Here is a 23,205-nt window from a genome sequence, read left to right on the forward strand (position 1 = left end):
GGCATGCCGTGAGACTCCCTCACAACCTTAGTATTCATCTCCCACATAAGACTCCAGTACCAGTGCAAAGAGGGGGCCTACCTTGGGAACCAAGAAACTCTGCAAGTGATGACGAACATCACGTCATCACATCCATGCCCAAATTCCAAGTATGCAATTTAATAGATAATTCCATGATCAAGTATTAGGTCAGCATCTTCAAAGTTGGAAGCGTCTTCAAAGTTTGAAGATATTTTTCTGTTGAGTTTGAACACGTATTGCATTGAGGCAATACCTAAATAAGCAGGATTAGGTTTGACAGGAATCTGCTCATTGAAAAGCCTATAGTCTATACTCTTAATATTGGGAATATGTTCCCCCCCAAGGTCTGTAGAGGTTTCAGTTGATAAGTGCACATCAGTGGTATAGTAGTGTAACGAAGTAGCAAAGTACATGCTTGGCGTTACATTCACTAAATCTGTAGGAGGATGCGATTGCAAAAGGTTTGAAGACAGGAGAACAAATTATGGGTGTAGATGACACAAGGATATGTAACCTCTTTAGCGAGCGAAAAACATGGGAGATTTAAGACCAAAGGTCAGACAAAGAGTCTAGGGCCAAATATGATGACTGCAGACCTTCAGGGTAAATATGATGTTATAGACTGGCAGTGATTCCATCACTTAAAACATAATCTCCAAGCTCCAAACTGATGAGGTACATCTGATGAAGTACAGTTGGGAGAGGAAGAGACATTGTGGGGGTAGGGTTCGCACAGGAGAGAGTGAAAGAGACAGAGAAAGGGAAAGAGCCAGGAGACAGCCGTTTAAAATTCAGTTTCCTGGGAGTGAAGAGGCTAATCCTGCCTCCGTAATTCCCTGCAGCAGAAGCAAACCCCCATCTATCCATCCCTCCCTCCCCATCATCATCACTTCTCTCCTCACTCGCTGACTCTACCCTATCTCTTTATTCCTCCGTCTCTAACATTCTCTCTCGCTGTCTTTTGCACTGTCTCACTATTTCTCCGCTTAATCTCTCGCCGTCTCTCCCTCTCTTTCCCCCATCTCTCACTTTCTCCCTCTCTCTTTCTCTCTCTGAGTGACAGTACAATGCCCAGACCCTCACATGCTTATCTAACTCTAGCAGATGGTCGACTTGGATCAATGCACACATGCCACGATCAATGGCTGCGATAAAAAGCGGCGGGGATGGTACTTGTTCCCCCTCTCTTTCTCTCTCCCCATTTCCCTCCCTTCATGCCCATCGTGCTGCCCGGCCCGATTGTCTCTCCCTTTTCCACATCTGCATCTGGACCAGCACTCAGTGAGGGGAGGCCTGGGAGAATGTGGTGCTTCCAGTCCTTTGGGGCTGCCCGCTGCTCTTGCCTGCTGACTTTTGTCCTCTAGCAGCATTTCTATATGTGCCTATTCTCTTGCCCCCTTCTTGATCTTGCCTGCCGTCTTTTAGGTCCTGACAGAGTCCAATCTACCATTTGCTATCAGACTTGGACTCATCATGAGACTGCTGTTCTACATCTTTGCTTTCATCTCTTTCACACCTGCCCACCTGCCATTGCAGCTGTATTTGTTTATAACACAAGTTGCAGGCATCCATGACGTTCTCAGAAGTGTGTCGCACATTCTAGGTGATCGCCAAGCTCCCCTACAAAACCTATTAACCTAACTTTACATATACCCCACACCACATGGTCCCACCTTCTTTATCTCGTAAATCTGACCTGCTTCAGTTACTCCAAACTTTACCATTTTAAATGTTGATTGTACATCACTGGACTACTGAACACCCTGCTTATATTTCAGTGGCTGTTTGTGGAATAAGCTGTAAATATTACATTTAACACCACCAAAAATTCTTGACTTTGATTTGTCTGTATCTTTATGGTCCTCTAAGGTGGTGCACAAATTACAGTACCCATGCCAACGTAAATTATTTAGTACATTTCAGTTGTCTAAGCGACAAAACAATAATTTTGGAATGATACAGAGGTGTTTCTACAATACATGGTCAGCATAAAATGTCATCAATCTTAAAGACCAGGGGTTTCCAAACTCGGTCCTGGTGGGCCAATGTCCTGCTGAGTTTAGCTTCAACTTGCTTCAACACACCTGCCAGTAAGGTTCTAATATATCTAGTAAGAGCTTGATTAGCTGGTGTGTTTGATTAGGGTTGGAGCTAAACTCTTCAGGACACCGGCCCTCCAGGACCGAGTTTGTAGACCCCTGTTATAGACTTTAAAAAAGTTTTAAGGGGCTCTAGTATCAACACTTTCAGCTTCACAGTCACAAGTTGCCTTTCCTCACAACTTTTAAAGCACACTGTTCAAAGTTTACCAGCCTAAGCTGCCTCTTCTCCACTTACGGAGCTTTTTAATTGGGCATTGGTGATGTAATGTGCCTCATAATAAACCCATTAAGCCGTCTTTTTTCTCTGCATAGATAGAGCACGTTGTGGCAGTGTGGACACCTCTGCTATTTATACTGCTCAAATCCTCATGAATATTTACACCGAGCAGTGATGGCAAAGAGAGTAGGCAGACACCCTGACAAATAGCTCTCATGGGGAGGATTTCACTCTTCCAGGAGACACACTTGCACTGGAACTTATTTTCTATCAGGACTGCACCTCTCCCAACGGCTTGAATACTTGCAGCGAAAGCAATTAATTCTTCCATTACATTTTACTAACTAGAATGGGAAAATGCATTAGTTTGACTAATTTTCCCCTTGAGGAAATCTATCTGTACAGACATCTATCACATATGTGGACCCGAGTGAGACTCCAATCGCAATTTTGATGACTTGACTTGGCAAATATTAGAATACTTGAGACTTCGCTTTGATTTTGGTGCAATTACTTATTACTTGGACTTGAGCTGATGACTCAAGACAAGTAATTTTTCAGAGAAAACACAAATCTCCGACCTAGATGCTTTTTTGATGGGCACATGCAACATTTCCCCCCTAATAAAGCATCAAATGTGTGTGAAAAAAAAAAAATTGGTTTGTCACTGAAAGCATTCAAGAGACAGAATCCAGACTTTCCAACAGTCTATCAAAAATGATTCAAAAAGGAGCTCAAACCTGCTCCAAAATACAGCTGTTGACCTATCCGTCAAATCACTTGTCTATTTGATTAGTATTTGACATGTTTTAGAACAGTAAAACAGTTTGGATAAGGCGAGAGCTTTAAAAGTTATCGTTTAGACAGAGTTCGCGTGGGTTTCCTCTGGGTGGTCAAGTCGAAAAAGACACTACAATCAAAAAGATTGGCCGTAATGTATGAGTGTGTATGTGAGAGTCTATGGCTGTTTCCCAGTACTGGGTTGCAGCTAGAAGGACATCCTTTGTGTAAAAGATATGCTGGGTAAGTTGGTGGTTCATTACACTGTGGTGACCCCTGATGAATAAAAGAACTAAGCCGAAAGAAAATGAATGACTAAAGTATTGTTGTTTTTAAAAATAACTAAATAGTACTGAGTGAATAATATGTTACCATGTGATTCGGAATTACCTCAACATCAGTATATGCTGCCTACTTGAAGTAGTGAAGGCTGTCATGCCATTCAGTGGACCAAAAGCCTCGTTAAGGCTCTGTAAACTTATTTAATATGGATTAGAAGTTGACGCAAACACAAACGCAGTCTCTGTGTGTGCTACGGCAGCAGGGCAGTCATGAGGTCTGCCCATGGTGTCTAATCCTTGTTTAGGGTGTAGTGAGGCACAGCAGATTAGGTAGCCTGCTCCTCATGCCACCCACAGTTACATCAAATTCTCTCAGTGCATATCTCTTGCCCTCTATCACTCTCCTTTTTTTTTTGTGGTTTCTTTAACACACACCAGAACATTTTCAATTTCTTAACAGGGCTTATAGATCATAGAAAAACAGTGAAACAGAAAACATTTTGCGAAGGAACACAAATCAACAGAAACTGAATTGATTTCTAGTGTTCCGGAACTTGACTGTTAATTAATGTGGGAATAATTGAGCACACTTCAGTTCAGCAAGGGATTTCAGTGGTGTGCTATCATATTTTAGTTGGAAAAGAGCATACTTGCCATTTTAAAATTGGTGTGTTATGAAATAAACTACTAAACTAAACACTATTACTACTTACAGATCTGGGGGGTTGCATTTACATTTTTTGTTCTTGTTCTAAGCATATATCTAATTTAGGATTTAAGATGAAATAATGAAATTTTAATTCTTTTAAATATTTTCAAAGGGCCGTTTAATGAAGAAAAGATGTTTTCAATCCATTTTTAGTTTAACTTTTTATGTAATTGATACATATTAGTCAGAGAGCCAAAGCACCAAACACAAAGAATCAGAAGACATCAACTACTTCAATCTAGCAGCAGAGCACAATTAAATAATAATAAGATAGATAAAATAACATTATAGATATAAGTAACACATGCTAGGCCTTACAAAAATACAGAAAAGTATATAGATACAAATATGCAAAAGGTACAGCAGTAGAAAATAAATTAATAATTAAAAAAATTATGAGAAAAGAAAAAGTAAAAAGTAAGAAAAAATAAAAAACACTCCGTTCTTCATTCATGAAGCCAGAGGCAGGGAAAATATGCCAGCTATAGTGTTTTTTTTTTTAATGTAAGAGGAAGGTAAAATAGTGCCAAATAGATTCAAATCTTTCAGTATTACTGCAAACTGTACCTAATCTTTTCCATTTCCATAGACTGCATCAGATCATGCATCCAATGTACATAGGGTGGAGAAGGATTTTTCAAGTTTAGTGTTATAAGCCTTTTCAACGCATTTGTAAACTTTTTTGTTTGTTTGTTTTTTTGTTTTTGTCTTTGACATGATATCTGGACAACATGTTCCTAGTTATTTTGCAATATACTAGTATTCAGCTTATAGTGCAATTTGGGAAGTTAACTAGTTAAGTTAACTAAGCAAGGCAATTGTTTTGTAGCCCAGTGTTTCCCAACCGTGTTCCTGGAGGCAAACCAGCAGTACATGTTGTCAACCTCTTGCTAATCAAACACACCTGAATCAACTTATCAGAACATTAGAAAAGACTCCAAAACCTGAAATGAATGTGTACCTGTTAAAAAAAAAAAAACAATGAAAAGAACCGGTAACTGCAATTAATGTTATTTGTTATGACAATATTTTTTTGTATATGTTTTGTGGATGTTTGATGCTATTTGGTACTTTATACAGTTGAAATCAGAGTTATTAGCGCCCTTTTGAAATTTCTGTTCTTTTTTCAATATTTGCCAAGTGATGTTTAGCAGAGCAAGGAATTGTTCACAGTATGCCTGATAATATTTTTTCTTCTGGAGAAAGTCTTGTTTGTTTTATCTCGGCTAGAATAAAAGTTAAAATATTTTTTTTTTTTAAAAACATTTTAAGGTAAAAATTGAGCTATATTTTTCTCAACTGTTTACAGAACAAACCATCGTTATACAATAACTTGCCTAATTTTCCCAAACTGCCTAGATAGAATTTAAAATTCGATTCAATTGATCTTTATTTCTATTGCGCTTTTACAGTGTAGATAGTGTCAAAGCAGCAGAGAAGATTATAGTGAATTGAAATTGTGTCAGTTCATTTCAATATTCACTGGTGAGAATCCAAACACTGAAGAGCAAATCCATTGATGCACAGCAACCCATCAATATGATAAAAAAGTATATATATATATATATATATATATATATATATATATATATATATATATATATATATTAGGGGCCCGCTGTGCCGTAGTGGGTAGCACAATCGCCCGCAGATTAAGGGATTAAGCCGCAAAGAAAATGAATGTATGAATAAATGAATGAATATATATATAAAATTAATTTATTTATTTTTTAATCATATTGTTATACTGAATATATGTTGTGGTCTGTGAACAGGCCAGTTTTTTTTTTTTTTTTTTTTTTTTTGGATTTTGCTTTTTTTAGATTCCTACTGTAGATGATGGCAAGCCTCCCATGTGCAAATTTCAAGGCACCTAGAGGAAACGGCTATTGACTAGAGGAAAGGAAAAGGAACATTCACACAAATAAGATAATTTACTCGCTTCTTATCATTTTAAAGAGGACTTGAAACATTTTGTGGGTATCACAGAGTAAAAATTAAAATAAGTAATTAATTTCTCTTACTTTTACACTTTACATGCTACCTTGCAGAACTCGCACAGAATATTCAGTTTTGTTGTGCACCATGGGAGAGAAGCTGATTCTCGCGGTGTCCAAAATAAAGGAGTACAAAAGCAAGATCCCTTATTCTCCGTGTCTTCACCATGATTAAATGAATGAATACTATTAACTCATAGACCGTTAAAACCTTTGGAGGGAATATGGAGACAACATTAAAATATTATATTTTTATTACTCTATTATTATGAATAGAAGTGTTTTTTTTTATTTAGACTTTTTAATTATTCAAAAAATAACATAAAAAAATTCCTATTTCTCATCTCGCATGCACAATTTCTGCTTGGAAAACACTGGAATACATCACATCCGGTCGGCCGGTCGCATACAATCTAGTCAAAATATTTCAACGGATTCGCACCTCAAATCGGATCTGAATTTTCCGCATACGAAGATGATCGGAACACTGCTCCCGCACTACTCTCCATTGGAAATGAATGACTTCCGCTCTTCTTGTCGTGTGCAGTGGAAAGGCAGCTTGAGTGTGTGAATGAGTGTGGGTGGATGTTTCCCAGTGATGGGTCCCACAGGAACAGGGTTGGGAACCACTGCCATTCGAACAATGTATATATTTTACTTAAGGGGGCTAACATAATTGACCTACATTTTCTTTATTGCAGCCAAAATAAAATGTTTTCACATAAAAGAAAAAATAATATAGTAAATAATGTGAATATTTCCTTGCTAACAATAATAGCTTCAACAATAGTTGAAAAAGTATTCAAATTTCCCAGGAGGGCTAATAATTTTGCCTTCAACTGTATTTACTCTATGTGTTGTATTGAATTGCCTGCAGCTGGTCACTGGGGGTTATTTAGCAATCATCACATGGTCTGAAACCCTGTGAAATCCACGTTGAACTTCCGCAAAAGCAACAAACACTCCTCCAGACCCATTTAATCCTATTTCAAATTTAGTGCAACAAATGCCAGGAAGAATATGTGCAGACCACGCTGTCTCTATTCTGCCCATCTATAACAAATCACACGCAGGACACTAAGCTTTATTGATCTTACAACCTGATAAAGTGATTACGGGAGCTCATGGGGTCCTTTTAAAACACATCCCGCTTATAGATTACACTCTATGCTTCGCTACCCCTGACTGACAGTCAGTGTAAGAGACTGAAATAGTATGTTGATGATTTAGGCCCAGTAAGGTGATACCTGCTGTCTTACATCTACATGTGTAATAAGTGGTATCTGTATGCACACACTAATAAGTATCATCTTATGTGCTTGTGCTTCAATACATGTGACTGTTTACATTGGAGGGAGCTGGAATTTCGCAACTCAAGCTCCTGAAAAGAATAATTTGTTGGCAAACCACTTCCACTACATTGACATCACACAGATCTTATGGAGGTAGCATAATGGGTTTAGACTGCTGAGGGCTACAGGGACTCGCGCACACTCTTTCCCCCATCCAAATGTTCCACTCATTTACCAACACCTACATTCTGTGGGTGGGCAGACATTGCTGAGAGACATGACTGTGACCACCCGGAAGCTGTTCGGGAGTCATGTGACAGTTAAATACTTTTTGAAGATATTTATTTCATATATATAATAATAAAAATAAAAAAAACCCATAAAACATGTCTGTCGCTTTTGCTTTAGATTTTTTTTATCTCCTCTGGCAGGAATATATGTGTACCAGAATGACAAACATTTCTATTTGTATCCATTTCAGAAATACATATTTATGCAAGTAAACCATTTATGATATTTATAAAATGTTATACATACATTAAGATGATAATTTATAATATAAATGATTCCTGGCATCATGTCTCACTGTAAAAAAAAGAGTCAACAGTTTAAAACTAAATTTCTAACTACAACCAATAAGACTTTTTTCACAGGATTAAGGAAAGTTAATAAGTCAAAAAGTCACTGTACAGCTACATTTTCTACTTTAAAATTAGTTCAAGCAGAGATTAAGGTATCTGAAAACATGAATCATGAAATACAGGCAAACTAATCAATGGATTTTTTCTTACAGTGCATTAAAATGGTCTTAGATTACTTATCAACAACCTCCTGAAATGAATTTGTTGTTTTTAAAGACTTCAGAAGTGATTTAAATAAACAGTTTAACATGAGACATGAGTTACAGTGGCAAGAAAATACACTGAACTTGGTGAATAAAAAAAAAAAAAAAGATTTGGTAAAAAGGCAGTATATCACATAATATGCGTTTTGTTTTACTATGCATAAGCATGAAAAACAAAACAAAAATAATACGTTGTCGACATTTTTGCATGTGTTCGTAAATGTATTAATAACACCTCAGCTTTGTGTATATTATGAGAAATAAAATTCATGACTTTATAAGGTATACTTTGTAGAAATGTTCAACGTATTTGTTATTTTAAAGTCTTTTCATGATATTACCCGTGGCATTGTTTAGTGTATCATTATTTTGTATATTTTATTATTCATTTTCTTTTGGGACAACGAGGAACAAACATTACAGTAAAGTTGCTTTAGCAATTTAAATTTACCATTACAACATTACAAATTTTAAAATTAAACTGTAAAAAAATTCCATAATTTTACGGTTTATTTCTGGCAGCTGGAGTGCTGAAAAACAAAAAAAAATGTTAAATAACGGCTGTAAAATTACAGAAATTTACAGTAAAAGAACAGAGATTGAATTATAGAAATTTACCAGAAATGAAAATTTAAGTAAATTTCTGTAATTTAATGTCTGTCATTTTACAGTAATTTTCTGTATTTTAATGTGCTTTATTTTACAGTAAATTCCTGTATTTAAATGTCCGTAATTCTACAGTAAATTTCTGTATTTTAATGGCCGTTATTTTACAGTAAATTTCTGTATTTAATGTCCGTAATTTTACATAAATTTTAATGTCCGTTATTTTACAGTAAATTTCTGTATTTTAATATCTGTTATTTTACAGTAAATATCTGCATTTTAATGTCCATTATTTTACAGTAAATTTCTGTATTTAATGTCTGTAATTTTACAGTAAATTTTAATGTCCGTTATTTTACAGTAAATTTCTGTATTTTAATATCCGTTGTTTTACAGTAAATTTCTGTGTTTTAATGTGCATTATTTTACAATAAATTTCTAATGGCCGTTATTTTACAGTTAATTTCTATATTTTAATAACCGTTATTTTACAGTAAATATCTGCATTTTAATGTTCATTATTTTACAACAAATTTCTGTATTTAATGTCTGTAATTTTACAGTAAATTTTAATGTCCGTTATTTAACAGTAAATTTCTGTATTTTAATATCCGTTATTTTACAGTAAATTTTTGTGTTTTAATGTGCATTATTTTACAATAAATTTCTTATGGCCGTTATTTTACAGTAAATTTCTGTATTTTAATGTCTGTAATTTTACAGTAAATTTCTGTAATTTCTGTATTTTTAATTCCTGTATTATTTTAAATTAATTTCTGCAAATTAATCAATTGATTTTTAACAGTGCATTAAAATGGTCTTAAAATACTAATCAACTTGTAACCAACCTCCTGAAACATATTGCTGGATGTATATAGTGCTGACCAAAAGTCAGGTACATAAAGGTCATTTACACTATTTGTGTTTTTTAACGACTTTAGAAGTGATTTATTTAAACAATCAAAACATGAAACATAAGTTACATTGGCAAACTGAATACACTGAACTTGGTAATAAAAGATATTTGAAACATATTTTGCAAGAAAGTAGTTCATCACAGAATATGTGTTTTGCTTTACTATGCATAAGCATGGAAGGAAAAACAAAAAACTCCTGTTTTTGACATTTTTGCAGGTGTCTGTGAATGTGTTAATTACACTTCAGCTTTGTGTATTAACTTGTGCATTGACTTTTCTGATCACCAGCCACTGTGGCTAGTAGATTTCCAACATTACTATCCATTTGCCTTTTTCACTAGCCACAATTTTATAGTTGGAAAATAAATTTTGTATGCAAAAGTTACATGTTAACTTTGACATGCTAAAATTACTTGATTGATATTTTGTGTTATGTCCACATGCCTCCTCATTCATTTCACTTTTTGTGTGTGTTGTGTATGAGCTTGCTCAATGTACATGGGCAAATGGGTTTTGTCACATTGCAATTAGTTTTTATTTCACATAACTTTTCAGTGCTAAAAACTAGGGATTTACCAAGTTTATCTGTCCTGGCTAAAGGTCTCAGATCACCAGTTAAAGGGAGTTATTCTCATATTAAAGCAATGTTATTGTAAAAAAAATAAAAATAAGAAAATAAGAAAAAAAGAGAATTAAACATTATTAAAACCTGTAAGAAAAATAAAGCTGGTAAAAAAAAAATCATAACAAGTGTGATCATGAATGGATGATCATGCACACACAGTTGATGTTATGCCTGTTAATAATCTGTTAAAAAAATAATTAAAGTGAAAACAGAGTCTGCTGCTGCTTGTAAAAGATATATATATATATATATATATATATATATATATATATATATATATATATATATATATATATATATATATATATATTTTTTTTTTTTTTTTTTTTAAATCTTGAGCTCTTGAAAGCAGCAAGACTGAGAGCAAGATCATCCCTTTTTGTCCAGTCTATTTCAAAGAGAACCAAATGCACCATCTGCGCTTCTGGCACAGTTGTTTCGCACATGTAAACGGGAGCGCACACGCTTTTTAATAGTCATGCGCATAACATCACCTGTTTGCGCGAGTAAACATCCTCAGTTACATCCTTATAATATTATGTAATTTAACTATAATTATAATTCATATTATAATTTATATTATTTATTTTTATTTTAGTGTGTGTGTAAATTTTGACTTTTGTTTGTTGTTTATCAATCGGTGTTTTCCTCCTCTTGTTACTTTGTTTTTAGTTTGTTGGTTGTTATTGTGAGTATTGTACTATTGTACACCGTGAGAAGCAGTAGAAGCTAATCGCCACACTTTTCTTTTCTGTAAACTTTTTCTCCTGTTTTTTATATATAGTCAGGGAGGTTCGAGTAGTTTTTTGTATTTTTATTTCTGTTGTTTTGTTAGGTGTATTTATTTTCATTTGGGTTTAAGTAGGGGATATTTTTTTGCTCATAATTTTTCTGTGGGTCCCCTCCGAGATATCTGGCTTCATGTTTTAGGTGTTTAAAAAAAGAAAAAGACAAAAAAAAAAAAAAAGCACCCGACTCCAAGGATTCATAAAAGGTATTTTATTTGTCCAGTGTTCTTTTTTACTATTAGAAATAAAACTACATGAGCCGTCACTGGGGCAGCACCTTTTCAAAAGGTACATATTTGTACCTGAAGGGTTTATAACGGTACCTCAAAGATACTTTTTAGGTACATTGGGTACTATTTTGCACCTTTTAGGTACCACTGTGGACTATTTGGGTACAAATATGTATCTTTTAGAAAGGTACTGCCCCTATTTCTGAGAGTGTATGTACTGTACGTCATTGACCCTAAACAAGGGCATATAAGGCTCATCGTCCTGTGTTTTTGTACATCAAAAACATATATCTTGAATCCTTCACGTGGAAGTGCAGTGGGTAAGTCATTTCAATTTATACTTTGTTTGGCTGCCTTCTTTTGGGTGTGGAAGACAGTTAAGAATAGTGTTAACATGGATTTTGATTTGACTGCCTTCGCACTTTCCCTGAGCAGAGAACAGTTTGATCAAAGCTGTAAGGATGACTTATTTAATGTAACAGAATTCTTTAAAATTGAAAAAAAAAATTATATTTGGCTGGTTCCACCTTGCATCTGATAAAGCATCCATTCCTATTCATTCTATGGTAATCACGTTTTATTTGAAATTTTATTTATCACCATAAAGATCTACACATAAAATGGCTATGGCATATTTTCATTTGCCAGACATTACTTTTGGCTACAACTCTAGATCCATTCACCATCTTTTTCAGACTTTAAAATGTTGCATGTAAGAAATGACTTTAATTCCATTTTTGAACTGTATGTTTTGAAATAGTTTTGAAAATGCTATAAATATGAAATGCAACATGTGTGGGCACAGCAGTGATGGATGTGAGATGTAGACGGGAAAGGTATTTTTAAAAGACTTGGAGAAAGTCCAATATAAAGCATTAAAAACAGAGACTGTGCGTAGTGCAGACTCACTTCATTAAACCGCCAACCCTGCTAATGCAAAAGACAAACTACAAAAGACCTGATGGAAAAATCAGCAAAAAGAGTTTGCTGATATTCTCAATTCACTGTAAATGACTAGTTTATGTGATTTATGTAATTCAAAAACTACTCCTAAACCAACTAAATGCTACTAAATCGTACCGATGTGCTACTAAATCATATGAATGTGTTTTTGAAACAAAAATAATTTAGATTTCCAAATTTTAAACTTAAAACCATTGTAGATACACAACCTGACAAAAGTCTTGTCGCCTATACAACTTTTTAGGAACAACAAACAATAGCTTGACTTCTACTGTAGTTGGTATCAGAAGTGACTTATAAGAAAAGCAAAGGCCTCTAGATTACACTTATTTTACCAAAATAAACTATGATCATGCCTCAATTTTTAATTATTTAATTTGGACAGTACGGTCTGACTTTGCTTAGACATAAGTCTTGTCACTTAACAGAAATAATGTACAGTATAGAATATCATATCAGAAATCAGTCAAGTTTGGTGAAGGAAAAATCATGGTTTGTGGTTACATTCAGTGTGCGGGCATACAAGAGATCTGCAGAGTGGATGGCAACATCAACAGCCAGAGGTATAAAGACATTTGTGCTGCCCATCACATTACAATCCACAGGAGAGGGCAAATTCTTCAGCGGGATAGCACTCCTCATACTTCAGCCTCCACATGAAAGTTCCTGAAAGTAAAGAAGGTCAAGATGCTCCAGGATTGGCTAACCCAATGACCAGAAATGAACATTATTAAGCATGTCTGGGGTAAGATGGAGGAGGCGGCATTGAAGTTGAATCCAAAGAATCTTGATGAACTCTGGAAGTCCTGCAAGAACGCTTTCTTTGCCATTCCAGATGACTTTATTAATAAGTTATGTGAGTTATTGCAGAGATGTATGGATGCAGTCCTCCATGCTCATGGGAGTCATACACAATATTAATCTTTTTGAATGCAGCATGACTTAATATACTATACTGTACATTATTTCTGTTAAGACTTTTGTCTAAGCAGAGTCAGACCTTACTGTACTAATTAAATCATTAAAAATCAAGGCATGATCAAATTTTATTTTGGCAAATAAAGCGTAATCTAGAGGCCTTTGCCTTTCATACAAGCCACGTATAATACCAAATGATCAATTAGAAGTCAAGTTATTATTTGTTGTTCCTTAAAACTGGACAGGTGACAAGACTTGTGTGAAGTAGTGTATATAGGCATACAGTAATCTATGAATGCACACCAGTTGCCAACATACTTCAGAAAGTCATCCTTTGAGTTTGTAACCACCTGTGTGAATAAATAGTAATTCTTGGGTAAACTATTCCTATTGCTTTAATGGAGTGAAACTTGCTATTGAATCATTCAGTCCTAAACTTGAATTTATCATTCAAAACAGCCTTACAAATCAAATGAACCCATTCATTGAAAACAGCCTGAAGAGGTTTGTTAATGTCTTAAACATGGCCAAGGACCAAAAATGTGCCAAGGAGAGTAAATATCAAGATTTTAGTAGTCAATATAGGGTCCGTTTATCCAACAAACACATTTTTGGGGCTCTAAATGACTTGTAATATAGCACATTAGTGGTAATGCTACTGTTATGATATGTTACATGTTTGTAGTGCTTATTGAAGTTTAAAGACACTCTTTTACTTCTGATTACATGGAAAAAGAGTAACCTGTAGGTGTTAAAACAATCTTATTTTGAGTTTCATGGGAGATTAAAAGCCATACGGGTTTGCAAAGCAGCTGTGGTGAATTGTCACTTTAAATGAACAAAGAGTCAAATATTAAAAGTAGACCTCACCTCATCTTAATTAATGCACGCAGGGTAAAGGCAGTGTGGGGCGGACGAATGCAACGCAGCCCTGATTCCTGACAGTGATTGATGTTTATATGGACTGCATCAATAAGTTTTGGAAGGGCCGCAGGTAACGCTGGTCTGAGCTGCCAGGGGTCTGTTTAATTGAAACCTGTCGGAGACCGGCTGCTTTTTTTTCCCCTTCCTCTTTTCACCGCGTGCCTCACCTCATTCAGCAACGCTCACTCTCTGCTCTCGCTCTCAGCATCTCCCTGCCTTTTGTTCCACAGACCTACCACCAGCCTGTTTATTTTCCTTCTCAAATTAATTTAACAGAAAGTAATTAAATCTTTGCTTCAACAACCAGCCGTACATAAAGTAAATGCAGCGTGATGAAAAGGTGTGTGGAGGGAGGCAGCCGAAAATCAAGAGAAACTGGTGCCAAATGTCTGCTGGAGGCTAAATATAATACTAAAGGTTGGAGTCGTAGGGGTTAGGGCTCCTTAATAAAGGAACTGCACAATATGGCAAAAAACAAGTGCAGGTCACATTGTTGGAGGCACAGGCTGTGGTCAGACTGATGGTTTGGGGTCTATGTGTGTGTGTGTGTACAGTCAGCACTGTTACAACCCACAGAGTTCTGCATTTGCCAACTAGCATGTAGAAGAAATTAATTTTTATGAAAGTTCTTTGTTATAGAACAGCTGGTCATTGCAAACAAAAAAAGTGACACGCTGATTGCAATTTTTAAAACAACATGTCTCGCTATTAATGTGTACCATGGAGTCTACCAAAGTTTTTATAACATCTGCATAATTTTCAAACCAATTTGCGTAGTTGTGTTTGGAGAGTAAAACTAGCTTTAGCTCTACATTTCATTAATTGTACTTGTTTAATACCATCATTCATTTATTTTCCTTTTGGCTCAGTCCCTTTATTAATTTGGGGTTGCCACAGCAGAACGAACCGCTAACTTATCCAGCATATGTTTCAAGCAGCGGATGCCCTTCCAGCCGCAACCCATCACTGGAAACCAAATACAGTCTTGTTCACACACATACACTATGGACAATTCACATCCCAATTCCCCATATGGTACATGTCTTTGGATTGTGGGGGAAACCGGACCACCTGGAGGACACCCACTTGAACACGGGGAGAACATGCAAACTCCACACAGAAATGCCAGGTCAGTACCCAGCCTTCTTGCTGTGAGGCAATTGTGCTACTCACTGCTCCATCATGACGCCCATAATGCCATAAAGTCAGTAATTTCAAGCTGTTTTAAATATTTAAAACAGTCTGTTATACCACTTGATGTTGCAAAGTGTGTATGAAAATATTTGTATTCATTCTAGTCAAACACACTGTTTGGTATGACAGATACTTTTACTGTTTAAGCAGCATTGAATGCTGACACTGTTGTCGTTTCTGGGCCAAAAAGTTTTATGATTTTTTACAAAATGTATTTATAATTACCAGCAGCTCAGACGAAGATTCAACACCAAAGGTGGTCCGAGCTTTGTGCAGAACACATTGCAACAATTGGTCTGACGGACTTTCAATAATTGGCGAAACACTTAGGTGGTCTCATCCATCAGCCATAGGCAGTGGACCATTTTTGCTTATGAAATTTGCATCTTTATTTAGAGGTTAATCTGACTAATGTCCCCTGCAAATGCTTTTAAAAATGGTGTTGTGTAAGGGAGTTTAGAGTTTATTGCATTATCAGATTTCATAGCAAAAACAGATCAAAAATACAAACATTTTATAACTAACACGTTTGCATTTTATAACTAACACGTTTGCATATATATATATATATATATATATATATATATATATATATATATATATATATATATATATATATATATATATATATATATATATATACACAATATAAGGTGAACATAAAAAAGCTATAATGGTATTTTAATCATGATGACAAAATAAATAAATAAATACATTATGCTCCACAAAGCATAATATACAACATTTTTATATACAATGATTTTTTTTTTTTAGAATTAACAGGGGAATCAAAAAAGCTATTATAATAACGAATACATATCTCAGATTTTTGCTTTACAACAATTTCACAGTAGTAAATAATAGTAAATAAAAAAATCTAAATTGATACAAAACGTCTTAATGTGGGAGATAACTTAAATTTCTGTCTGTGTATGTGAAATTTTACCAATAAAATAAAGAGAATAACAATATCTTCAAGACTTTTGTAGTATTTGTTTTCATAATTTAAAACAATAATATATTTTAATGTAAAATAATAACTATGATTTGTCATTTAAAACTGTTTACAACTTTACATTCAAAAAATAAATGACAAAGGCTCTCTTTATCTGCCTTGCAGAAAATACAGATGTCCTCCATTTCAATGTACTTTGATAATAAAGATTTTACTGGGTAAATTGTATGCAAACATGTTTCAATAAAAAACTTTATAACAAAGAAATGACATCATCAGCATCAAAAAATAATACCTAAAATAAGATACAGATCTTTCGTCAAAAACTCTACCATTTCGTAGGATTCACATTTAAAAATAATCCTTTCAAAAAGTTATCAATAACAGATGTTGTCTGATAACATTTAAAATAGGGCATTGCAAAAGTATATGTCTGAAAGTTAGGTTGCTGTTACAGTATTGACATTTTTGAATTTACAGCGTTGTGCATTTAATTATTCAAATGTTTTATTATGCTTTGAACAGGAATATCAAGCAATAAGTAAAATGCACTTTCTAAACTTACTAATTTGATGTAAACACATACCAAAAAATGATGGCTAATTGTCCATGACATGACATAATTGAATGTTGTCAGGTGTCATTAAAGCTGCATGTCTTACTAAATCTTAAAAAAGGAAAGACATTCTCAGAAATGTGTCCATATATTGAAAATCAAGGATCTCCAAAAATGCTTGGTTACCAGCATTACTTAAAATATCTTACTAGAAATAAAAGAAATGCTTTTAAAATGACGTGAAGGGGAATTAAGCATGACAGAATTTTTCCTTTTTGGCTGATTATTTTTCTTTCAGCATGTCTGCTGTTTGAGTTCGGCAAAGGTGACTAGGGTCCGGTCATTAGCGGACGTCTAGAAGGTCTGTTGAGAAGCTGTCTGGGTGGGTCTGAGGCTGGAGTTTAGAGGTCTTGCTCGAGTTCAACGAGTGTCTTTGAACTACGCTGTGGCGTTGATTCGGACAGCCATGGCAGGTATTTGCACAGCAAATATTTTAATCCCCAACTAATCACTTGGTTAGACCCCGTGTGTTAAGGGGGAGGGAGCTCGAGGAGGGTGTTAGCATGTTAGCTGGTGGCCTGGCACATTCCTCCTGTCAATGACGCCTTTGTTCTAAGGGGATTGTGGGAAGAGTCAAACATGGTGACCCCCGGAGAGGCACCCTCCGAACGCACCACCCTTCCCTCCTCCCATATCCCACCCCTAAACACATGTCAGCATCCTGATGGACCTGCATGTGTTTCTGCATAACGGCGCCACTGGTCATGTGACATATGGCATATGACACATGCTCTGGCACCGATGCTGGGACATTTAATGAAGCACAATCCTTCAATGCAGCTCAGTGCAAACTCTCATTTCCCCCCTGCCATATAAGGCCTGGCAAGAGCGCAGTTAGTTTGCACACAGTTTCCGCGCTGTATTAGCACCTGGTTCTAAGTAGATGTAATGTATTAGATATAACTCATGAATTACTTCATTGTCACTCACCTCTTTAAAATGTACTTGACTATGCTGTGAATCTGGATGTACGACCAGATGAAACAGTTTTGTCCTGAAAATGAATAAAATTTTTAGCAATAAATAAATAAATGTAAGCAAAACAATTTATTATGGACTTTTTGTCTATGTTTTTTTTGCTCCCTGTTTTGACTTTAGGCACAGCATATGTCCTTTTCACACAGTTTGTTTTAATTTCTGTCAAATATTACTTCATGCAGAGGCGACGCTGTGGCACAGTTGGTAGTGCTGTCGCCTCACAGCAAGAAGGTCGCTGGTCGAGTATTGGCTGGGTTAGTTGGCGTTTCTGTGTGGAGTTTGCATTTTCTCCCTGCGGTCGCGTGGGTTTTCTCCGGGTGCTCTGGTTTCTCCTACAGTCCAAAGACATGCAGTACAGGTGTATTGGGTAGGCTAAATTTGTCTGTAGTGTACAGTATGAGAGTGTATGGATTTTTCCAGACATGGGTTGCATGCAGAAGGGCATCCGCTGCGTAAAACATGTGCTGGAAAAGTTGGCAGATCATTCCGCTGTGGTGACCCCTGATAAATACAGGGACTAAGCCGAAAAGAAAATGAATAAATCAATTACTTAATGTACACTGGTTGGCCACTTTATTAGATATACCTTCCTAGCACACATTAGGGTAGGGATAGTTCACAAACAATTTTACAATTGGTATTCATTGTAAAATAAAAAGTAAGCACTATTGTAACACTTAGATATAGCATTTAGAAATATCATACATCAATCTTTTAAATACACTGTAAAGAATGCTGGGTTCCGCACAATTCTTTCATGTTGTCCCAACACAAACTGATTAAGTTAATGTAATTGTTTTTACGTATTTAAGAGGATTGAATATAAAACACTTGAGTTGTCGCTAAAAAAACCTTATGAATTGTGTTGATTCAACTCATTTTAAAGTTGAATATATTTAATAATTTAAACAAGCAATAAAAATCTTGATTTGAGCGTAGCCTTACAATCTACCAGTTATTATTATTATCATTATCATTATTATTATTATTTGTATATTTAAAAGTTATTTAAGGTTAATTTAAAGGTTATAAAATCAAATAACTAAAAGAAAGATTTGATCTCAGTAATAAGTCATCTTTACACAGGTCACCATAAAGCTTGTCTGCTTAGAATTCAGTGTAAAGAAGCTATGCTGCATTTTACAGAATAGACTGCAGTAGGTCTTAACACACCAACAAAGCGGCCGGTATGAGCAAAGTACGAGTAAAAAGTAGCTCTTTCTAAAGTACTCAAGAGTAATGAGTATTACGCTGTTTATAGCTGATGCATTTACATGTAATTTGTGGATGTGTATTCATATAATTCTGTAGTGCAATAAGTTATTGCTCAGCAGGCACACACTGTCATGAGACATTAATATTAGGTTAGATTTAGGTCGTGATGTCAGGTGACCACAAATCAATGTCTAGCCAGCGTCTAAGGATAACATTATTTTGATGTCCAATAATGATGTCCAACGACGTTGATATTTAGTTGACTTTAGGTTGTGTTGGAAAATAAACAAAATCCAACGTCGAGCCAAAATCTTAAATCAACGTCATATTGATGTCAAATACTGACATTTATTCATCAGGTATGGCAACCAAAATCCAATGTCTGATTGATGTCATACTGGTAATGTCCTCACAACGTCAAGCTGTAACAATATTAGACGTTGATATTTGGTGGGTTTTACGTAGGTTGGATGTTGGCCTTACCTTGAGTTCTGCATGACGTCAACATGATTTTAATTTCCAAACAAAAGGGAATGTCTCCACGACACTGGGGTACAACGTCATTCTAACGTCATGTTGATGTCTTGCGCCTGCTGGGTGTTTAAGGCCATTTCGTCCATCATATAGTAAACATCAGTCATCTTCTCATCAGTGACATGCGTCTAAACAGTGTCTGAGTCAATGTGTGTAAAGATTTTGGATGTCTTCTTGGACACCTTTAATGCTTCCAAACAGTTTGCTGCAATTACAGTATAAAGTGCACATGTCTTGAGGTGTGCTATTTGATTGGACAGGAGTCAGAGGACTGGAATTTCTAATCCCCATAGACATGAAAAATAAAGTATGCAAGTTGAAGGAAAGTAGTGGAGTAAAAGTACCAATTACTGCACTAAAAATGTACTCAAGGAAAAGTAAAAGTACACATTTATAAAACTACTTAATAAATTAAAATTTCTGAGGAAAATCACTCAGTTACAGTAATTTGAGTATTTGTAATTAGTTACTTTACACCACTGCTAACAACAGATTCCCGGACTTAAGTCTGTTGAATCCATCACTTGTTCTTCGGTAACTTTGCTGAGTGCAAAGATGAGTTAATAATTATTGTAACCGCGTACACTGATTCTTCACATTTGACTGATTGCTTACATTTATTTTCTATATTGTATAAACTTATTGTACCTTGTACTTTTATAATCGCCATTATTGATTATTAAAACCGATATTCAGCAAAAGAGAGGGTATGTTTCAAATTTTCAATGAAAATGAAAAGAGGCAGTGATGTTATAGACTTCGTTTTGTTATAAATATGCATACAGTGAAGACGACGCTCGTAAATATGCAGCTACACGACGCTTCAACATTTTTAGGGTCTGTAGGTTAATATCAAAATGAAAATAGGCAGTTCCTTATATCATATGTTCATTTTATTGTTAAGAAAGTAAAATAACATAGCTAGGATGATGTGAATGAGATTATAGTACACTGTTCCCTTTGAAGATTTACCAGACTAGTCCTCAGGAGTTTTTTTCCTATATTAAACTTGTGAAGTCTGACCTTACAAGGAGAGGATGCAAGACTGAACTTTGTGCACTAAATATTATGGAAAAGCCCCAATCAGAGAGGTGAATGTTTTCAGATGTCTCCGTTTTCCCCCATTCACACTGACACGGAGCAGCAGCGTTTTAGAACCAAAAAGGCCTTGCTACGTTTTCAGCGCTCGAAAACTCTGGGGTAGTGTGGATGGATGGTATAACCATAGCAAAACTTATAAGCTTTAAAACTAAAACATATTAGTGTAAACGGGACCTTAATAGAACAACACAGAACTACACATTTTGCTTCCCCAAATAATTAAGTGATCAGTTCTTAAAATAACTTAATTTCTTACTGGAAAAAAATAATAATAAAAAAGAATAACGTTCAGAAGAACCTTCTTCACTTTCAAGAAATGTATGGAATGAAACAGTTTCATGGACCTGTCAAATTATTTATTTATTTTTTTTAATTATGTGCGTGGTCAGGTGACCTGAACAATGCACATGCATCTTGAATGTGAAGACAATTGAATGGTTCTTTTTTATGAACAGTTCCATAAGGTTCCAGGAGAAGGGTTTTTGCAAGGACTCAAAAGAACAACACGTTTTGTGTCCCCAAAGAACAATTTAGTGATCAATTCTTAAAACAACTCTTTATTCCTTACTGCAAAAACATATTTAATAAACAGAAGAACTTTCTTCACTTTGAAAAAAAAAATGTAAGGAATGAAACAGTTCCTGGGATCTTAAAGGATCTTAAATCTTTAGTTTACCCAAAAACAAATATTGTGTTAATATTTATTCATCCCCATGATGTTTCAATCCTCTGAGACCTTTTGTTCATCTTTGAAACACAAGTTCAGATATTTTTGATGAAAGTCCAGAACAAGAGTCCTAAAGATTGTCAAAAATTGCCATATGGCTTCAGGGGCTCAACTGTAACTATAAAAAGTTCCAAGAACACGTTTGTATGTCAAAAAAAACTAATAAACTTTGTTTGCCTATGTCTTCAGAATCATTTACTATTGGCATTCACTATGATGCTTGTTTGTTGTGCTGCTGATTATTAATCATCAACGGTCAACGGATTTAACCTAAAATATCTTATTTTGTGTTCTGAAGATGAACCAAGATCTCAAGAAATGGAGCAACATGAAGGTGAGTAATTAAAAGCCACATTGTTTTTTAATTTTTGGGATATCTATCCCTTTAAAAGTTGACCAGGAATGGACAAGGTCAACCCCAGATTTCGCATAATTCCGCAGATTTTTAGCCCTTCATTGATTCTGTTTATTTACTTGTGTAAACGTGGGTAATTCATATTTATTCTGTTTTTAAATTAATTTCAGTGATATTATTGACTAATTTGAAAATATTTATATGATTTATTTACAAAAATTTACTGTAATATAGTTTCTAAAGTGATATTTTCTGTCTTTTAGTAAATATTTATTTAGTAAACAAAGCCCCTCATATAATAGTGGAGCTAATTGGATTTGCATTGTAAACATTAAATGCAAGTTAAAAGGTATTACTTTTTATTTTATGCATTAAGGTTGTAGTTATGATACTCCCGAAATCATTCCGCATAAATCCGCAGATTTTTTACCAAAATTCTGCACAGAAAAAGCAAAAAATGTCCGTAGATTCCATCTGGCCCTAGTCATCAGCAACACTCATGTAGGCTGTATAGACTAAAAGGAGCTTAAATGGAAGCAAGGCCAAAATGTGGAGAAAATATCCTCCAAACTATTACACCACCAGTCGCCGCAATTACTGGCACAACAAGGCAGGATAGATTATTTATTTAGAGAAAATTGTAACTCATCTCAATGTTGAGGAAGAAAATCTAAACTCGTAGTCAGGGAAAACTTTTTTAATCTTCTATTGTCCATGCAAGATGTAGTCTTTAGGTTTAAGTAAAATCCTTAACTGACATGTATTGCATATAATGTAGAAATAACGTTGTCAAGAGAGTTTCCAAATTATCCAACAACTATTAACTGCTGCACATTATCAAGCCACCTAAAAATACAGAGTGCCTGAACTGGAAGGAATTCAGCATTAATAAAACCCTTAGAGAAAGGACAGAAAATAGTCGTAGTGAACATCTGAGTTTGAATTGAGTAATGATACAATGAAAATAATAATAATGAGACATAATAAGGCAAAAGATTCTCCATCCGCACATCATTGAGAGCGGGAAGAATTAGCCGGAGCAGTGTGCCAGATCACAGCCCACTAACTGATGGAGAGGCCCATGAAGACAGCACTGTGGCAGTAGATATGCTTCTGAGAGAGATTTAAAGAGTGGAACTGATTGTGCATGTCTCATTCGAGCTCTTCACAGCCCTCGCCCAGGGGGCTTGGCTTTCAAAGCTGGGTGACGTGAGTGTGCGCACACACAGAAACACACTCCATTGACAAAGCTTCTCCGCTCTCAAATATATGAGCACACAAATCATTTCGAGTGGTCCAAAAATGTACTCATGAGT

The 23,205-nt window shown here is 35.2% G+C and overlaps 1 long non-coding RNA gene across 3 annotated transcripts in view; it reads right to left on the bottom strand.

Moving 5' to 3' along the window:
• The window catches only part of LOC141378416 (uncharacterized), a 61,222-nt gene that overhangs the window by 11,975 nt on the left and 26,042 nt on the right, over positions 1-23,205 (bottom strand). For 2 of the 3 annotated variants that reach the window (XR_012393019.1, XR_012393020.1), the window contains one exon: positions 16,495-17,973. The exons of the other annotated variant lie outside the window; for it this stretch is intronic. This is a non-coding gene — a long non-coding RNA (uncharacterized lncRNA). Of the gene's footprint in view, positions 1-16,494; positions 17,974-23,205 lie in introns of those variants that run through there. 3 annotated transcript variants of the gene reach the window in all.

Source organism: Danio rerio, chromosome 17, assembly GCF_049306965.1.
Source record: "Danio rerio strain Tuebingen ecotype United States chromosome 17, GRCz12tu, whole genome shotgun sequence".
Taxonomy (NCBI): Eukaryota; Metazoa; Chordata; class Actinopteri; order Cypriniformes; family Danionidae; genus Danio; species Danio rerio.